This window comes from Patiria miniata, unplaced genomic scaffold, assembly GCF_015706575.1.
Source record: "Patiria miniata isolate m_02_andy unplaced genomic scaffold, ASM1570657v1 HiC_scaffold_3, whole genome shotgun sequence".
NCBI lineage: Eukaryota > Metazoa > Echinodermata > Asteroidea > Valvatida > Asterinidae > Patiria > Patiria miniata.
Window position 1 is genome coordinate 33553137 of NW_024037069.1, and position 6089 is coordinate 33559225.

The window sequence follows — 6089 nt, forward strand, 5'->3', positions numbered from 1 at the left end:
CTTTCATATTAGCCTTTATGGGAAATCATTTTTTCTTTCTCCCATGACGTCCACGTTTGTGTCTCCAGCTTTCGTCCAGTCTGCCTCCTTCCTTCCTGCCAGTAAACAACCTCCACGACCTTAAAACGTTATCCCCAAGGAAAAGATTGACTCATACTCTTAGAAACAAGATCAGTCCCACACACATTGACACATACTTTTCTTTCAACTTACCACTGGGTGCCCAAAAAGCTGGGTCAAACATATTTTTTGTGAGCACAAATTATGGACAAATTCCCCACGGAACTGACAGCGCAAACTTTTCAACTGTTATGGGTCGCGCCTGAAATTGGATTATCCGAAGGAAAATACGGGGCCTGAGAATGGTGTCATCATATTAAAACCGACACCAACCCACCAACTTCTGGGACAAAATTATGGAATGTTTGTCTCCGATCTGGGGTGATATCTTTTGGCATTTCTGACAACCCTAGCGGGGTACCAATTTTGAAATCCCGTTGAGTCATGGAAATACGAGAAGGGATCGACAATCGAGTTTTCAATGGGTGTGAGAACCGTCTACAAAGCTGCCAGGAACTTAAGTTTCTGGGTCACATTGGGAGGCATTCCTAGCTGTTTTGGGTATTTTTTTTCTTTTCAGGGAGGCCTAATCCTTATTGATTTGTGGTGGCTGTACAATTGTGGGTTTAAAATACCCATAGGCAGCAACGCATTGTTAAGTGTCAAAATAACTCTTGGTTTTCAGGTTTGGGGATGCTTGAGGTGCACTCTCTTCGTGGGATCATGGATGGCTGTTCCTTATCAAAACTCTTCTGGCCTATTGACCAGATATTTTCTCAATCCCCGATTTCCGTGGACAGTGGTCGATTACGGAAAAGTACAAAATAAACAGTGAAATTATGGGCAGACTTGTAAATTTGCACACACTTTACAATCTATTCCAAGCTTTAAATCAATTCGCTGTTTAGGCATGGGATGTGTTTTCGGTATTACTAAAAATAAAACGGAAATTCTGACCATCCAAATGCTAGGTAGGAGCAAATGAAACAAGAGCTGATGCACGTAGCAGTGACATTTATACCGTAAGATAAAAAAGGGATTGACGCATGAAGAAGTTGTAATTTACAACCTTCACAGGCGCATCAGCTGAATCGCTAGCAGTAAAGTAAGCAGACTGCATGATCTGAGTACGTGCTGAAATTCTCAACGTTTGACAGTTGATGATGGGACAGAACATGGGAGTCCTCCTTAGGCCTCTTGGCCAGATGACACTTATGAGACATGAACACCCATGTGCGAGCCAATAATTTACATCTTTGTTTGTGGATGTTGGATGGGGTGAGCTGTGATCACATTTCTGGGATCTGGGGGCTCTGTCATCAAGGCCATTATTGATCATAATTGGATGTGATGGATGGGGATTTACAGGGGATCAGTCAGACTATGGATGTGTTAAAATATGAAGGATGGAATCGCAAATAACATTATACTGGTACATGCAACTTCTAAGTCCAACATGTCTGTGACTCTCAATGTTGTACTGTGCAAATGTGCTATGAACATGTACGGTGTATAACAATTTTAACTGTGTCTACCTAGCAACTTTTTTTTTTTTTATGTACAGGGTACGGTAAGTTAAAAAAAATATTTAAGGAATGTCCCCCTCCATTTTCAAGAGCGGTTTAACATGGAAAAGTGTGTATGGACCTAGGCATCGATGTACATGAAGTAGAAAACTTGTGCAATTGGGCACTAGTTTCTTTTCAATTTCCGACCCCTCTACATTGTCGCTGTTGCTATACCGCTGCACAAGCATCAGTTGTCAAGTCAACTGAATGCATGGTTCTCTGACTTAACTTCCCTTTTTCATCATTTTGATAACACAAATTCCTTCAGAGCTAGCCATGAATCAGAACAAAAATATATAATCTGGCCATTGCCAGCTGGAAAGGCGAGTTTTCTTAAAATGAAACAAATCCTACACGTACTGGTAAAAGTAACTTATAATAATAATAATAATAATAAACAGTTCTTATATAGCGCATAATACAATTAAGTCTCTATGCGCTTGTGCGAGTGAACAGGTGAGTTTTAACAACTTATGCCATATGATGTACTACAACACATACTTCACTCCAAGCTTCCAAATAAATTTCTCTTTCAGATTACATGTATTTCAGACTGTTCTCTCACCTTAGTACAACCATTCTTTTTCGGTTCAAATTTCAGTCTGTGCAGTCAAAGTACCGGTAGTTTAAAACCTTTTGCTGACAGTCTGACATTATACTTCGGTATCCGTTTTGACACAAGTTACATGCTTCAACCACAGAAATCCCATATTTTCAAACACCCCACTAGTTTTAAAGAAAACACCTCTAGCCCAAAGAAACCACACACAGGTACAGCAATAATGAGTTTAACCAAAAGCAAACAAATCTAATCTGTTCTTGTATTGTGGCTAAACACTCTAACCTCATTGGTCTCACTGAAGCCTGTTGGCACTGTTTACCAATGTGCACATGCTTGCCTGCATCTCAAGGAGTCTGATAGTGCATCAAGTGGTTCAGCCCTGAAGAGGGCTCCAGGTTTTGGGAAGGTTTCCCTTTGTTTGGCCTTTCTCTTTTCAAGGAAGCAGGGACAATTCTTAATGTCAAAAGAGCCAATGTATACAATGTATAAAGTACCCCTGTACCTTAAACTAGTGGGTCTATTAAACTCCCTGACAGTGACCCCCCCCTTCCCCATTTTTCTCATCAATTTTCAATTTTAATTTTAAAAAGGAGGTGATGCGCAATGAGAAAAGCAAATAAAAAATAAATCTGATCCCAAAGTTTCCAAAACATTAAAATGGTCCTACAATTGACCTATCGTGGTAGAATCGCGCTATAATCGCGTCAAGGCAGGTTGTGAAATATTGTCCAATTACATGATATACAATGGACGCAGAATGCGCAAAATTCGGGACAAACAAAACTTAGTGTACATAAACTCCATCTTGTCTAAGGTGCGTGGCTAACTCGCAAACGGCGATAGGTCAATTGTTTACAAAGCACCTTGGTCACATCACATTGTTTAAAATTAAACAATGACATTTTAAACATTTAAAAATTACTCAACACAAACCTTCTTTCTGCCAAAAAGTGTCAAGTTTTTTTACTACAACTCAAATGAATAAAGGTACAAGTGTCATTTACGGCCCTGTTCCATCAGAGAATGATAAGGCTTCCATGTTTTTCCTCCAAAGTACATTTAGATGTACGCCTACTGATCAAATTATTAAGTTCTACATCTAGCTACTAAAAAAAGCTAGTCACTTTGAAGCCATCTCGAGTATCCACGTATCACCATCTTTGTGATATTAATTATTATCGTGGTAAATTTTTGTTTTTGTTTTTTTTGGGGGGAAGGGGGGTACGGGTGGGGCATTCAGTGAAAAGACATCACATCATCACCTCAGGCCACAATGTAGTTGCATGACAGGACATATTTTCATTGAAATGCCGCCCCAACCCTCCCCCGGCCCACCCACACCCATGACCCAAACAAAATTACCATGTGATCACAAAGATGGCGGTTAACGTTTTTAAATGTTAAAAATTTATTGCACATGATATTCCAACAATAGGGCCTATATGACACATAAAACAGGTGGCAGTAACTAAGTTTAACAACAGTATTACACACTAGCATTTGGTAGTCAATCAATCATGATCGTACATTGTATGTGCCCAGCACTCAAACCACGGGAAGACGAATTGACCATGCGCTACCTCAACCACGCCGTGAATCGTCGACAACTCACCCACGGTCACCACTTACTCACGTCATTACGCCGCAATCATTCGCGACGAAAAACATCGCCACTGCACTGACACTACTCATTTTGCTTTGAAAAATACACCAATGGGAACAATGTGGGTCGGGCGTAGGAGAAAAATAGGGGTGGTCCAACGTATGTTATGCGATTCCGGCTAAATGAGTGATAAGTGAATAACAAAAATCCAGAAAATAATTGTACTCACCTCACGAGAACGTCGCACATTATTCAACTACTTGTACATATAGACGACAGACGTGTACCTTGTAGTTGTACAAACAACTGGCGAGTCGCGATCGCACGTCGTCGCGTCGTACCGTCGGATTTGCGCCCTCTTTTGGCCAAGCCCAATCATCTTTTTTTTGGGGGGGGGGTGGGGGTGGCGAATTATTTTTTCCCAAACATCCTATCCGCATCAAGTGTTTACCCAATTTATTTTCTTTTCTAATTTGAGGCTTGGAGGGTTATTTAAAAGGAAAATAAAATGCAACTTTATTTTGTATTGTTTCTCAAGTTTTTAAGAGAAAGTAAAGCCAACATCATAGCGTACGTAAACCCCATGCGGATGTCGTTTGCGGGAAAACATTCGTTGGAATATAAACCAGTTGAATATACCTATGCATGAAGTTATGTAATAAGGACAGGCAGTAGATGACTGTTTAAAACGCGATATTCAACTTTTACGCCGCCCGAGTTGAATAATAGAGCTGCCACACTATTTAGTTATTACAGTTTACGGAAAGTAACAGCAAATTTAAAGCTCAGTTATCCTCACCCGATGGATACCTTAAACGCTGGCAACCTGTCAGCTACCAACTTTTCATTAAAACACTCAAATAATTAATAATTATTATAACAACCGACTGAAACTTCAATTTGCCCATACAGCCGAGAGATAATTTATAAACAGCATTGCATCAAAACGTTGAACCTTTGCCCTCAAGCAGACATTGTATGAATTAAAGGAGCACTACGGCCTGAAATCCACGACAAATTTTATGTTTGGGATTGTTTACTCACACTATTTTAAAGGATTAGTTGAAAGGAAACCAATCCACAGTCCGAAAACGCGCTGGTTAAAATATTTTCGGTTGGTTAAACTATTTGGTTAAAATTTTAACAAACATTGTGTAAAAATTTCCAATTTTGCCCAACGTTTACCCGACGTTGCAGGCGCGTATTCGGGGGGGGGGGGGGACGCCGCTCTGTCAAAAAAAAGTTTTTCCCCATATAAATTCATTAACAAAATAAGAACAGAGTCTTTGGATCTTTGCACACGTTCATGACTGCTACCCAGAATAGCGCTAGACATCTTAAACAAACACTTCTAGTCATCATTAAGTCTTAATGATGACAGCAGCTTGACGTGGAGGGCGCCGTTCAGAAAGACCTTTCAGATTGCTTTCTCAAGTGTCACTCTTTGAGTCTCAAAATGGTTCACCTTAGATTTCATGACTTTCATTTTTTTCTGTCTGTTATATTATTTTGGTGGACGCATATGCGAACTGCATGAACCTAGGCCTTCTCCAGTTTCGGAGAATAGTATGAGCTTTCATGTTATTTTGTCCATTTTAAAATCCGAGAAAAAAAATGACCTCCTAATAACGGAATGGTTTGTATTCTTTAAAAAATATACACCGGATCAGTGGTCCCATTAATTTGTTTAAGCAAGGCGTTACTTACAGCGAGACTGAGCGTAGTGATATACCACATAACTTATATCGTGAGGTTACCTACATTCACATTTAATGATCCAAATTCTACTTTAAACATTTAAAATATCGGTAATAAAATGTAAATATGCTTATACAAAAATGACAACAAATAAAGTGGATATAATGTTATCTTTAGAGTCTTAATGCTAGTTTTACTGTATCGAACCTTAACCTTTAAAGAAAAAAAACAACCCATCTTACAATCACCTGCCAACCAAGTTTCATTTGAAGTTAAAATACAATTTTCCTGCCTCAGGACAGATACAAACACTTGGAGTCGTGCACGGATTTTAAGCTTGAGCAATTAGCCTATTGACATATGATATGGCAGGTAATTAGAAAAGACTTTACCAAAATCAAACAGCGCCCTCCTATTTTGTCTGCTATACCTCAAATAGGCTAATAGCGATACATTGAGAGTCAAATGAATACACAATGAAAAAAAATATATAAACCGTAAGCTAACTGGCACCATTAAGTCCTGTAAAAACACTTTCAAACTTTGCATCAAAATATGAATATACCCCTTAAACGAAATTTGTCATCATTATAACACA

At 39.1% G+C, this 6089-nt stretch overlaps 1 protein-coding gene across 10 annotated transcripts in view; it reads right to left on the reverse strand.

Annotated features, from left to right (window-relative positions):
• Nucleotides 1-4152, reverse strand: part of LOC119736927 (adhesion G protein-coupled receptor L1-like) — a 67684-nt gene extending 63532 nt beyond the window's left edge. For 9 of the 10 annotated variants that reach the window (XM_038210963.1, XM_038210960.1, XM_038210965.1 and 6 more), the window contains exon 1: nucleotides 4023-4102. The gene's annotated coding sequence lies outside the window, so the exon portion shown is untranslated. Of the gene's footprint in view, nucleotides 1-4022 lie in introns of all 10 variants that reach the window. The other variant, XM_038210956.1, reaches the window with a different exon arrangement.
• Nucleotides 4153-6089: the final 1937 nt, after the last annotated feature.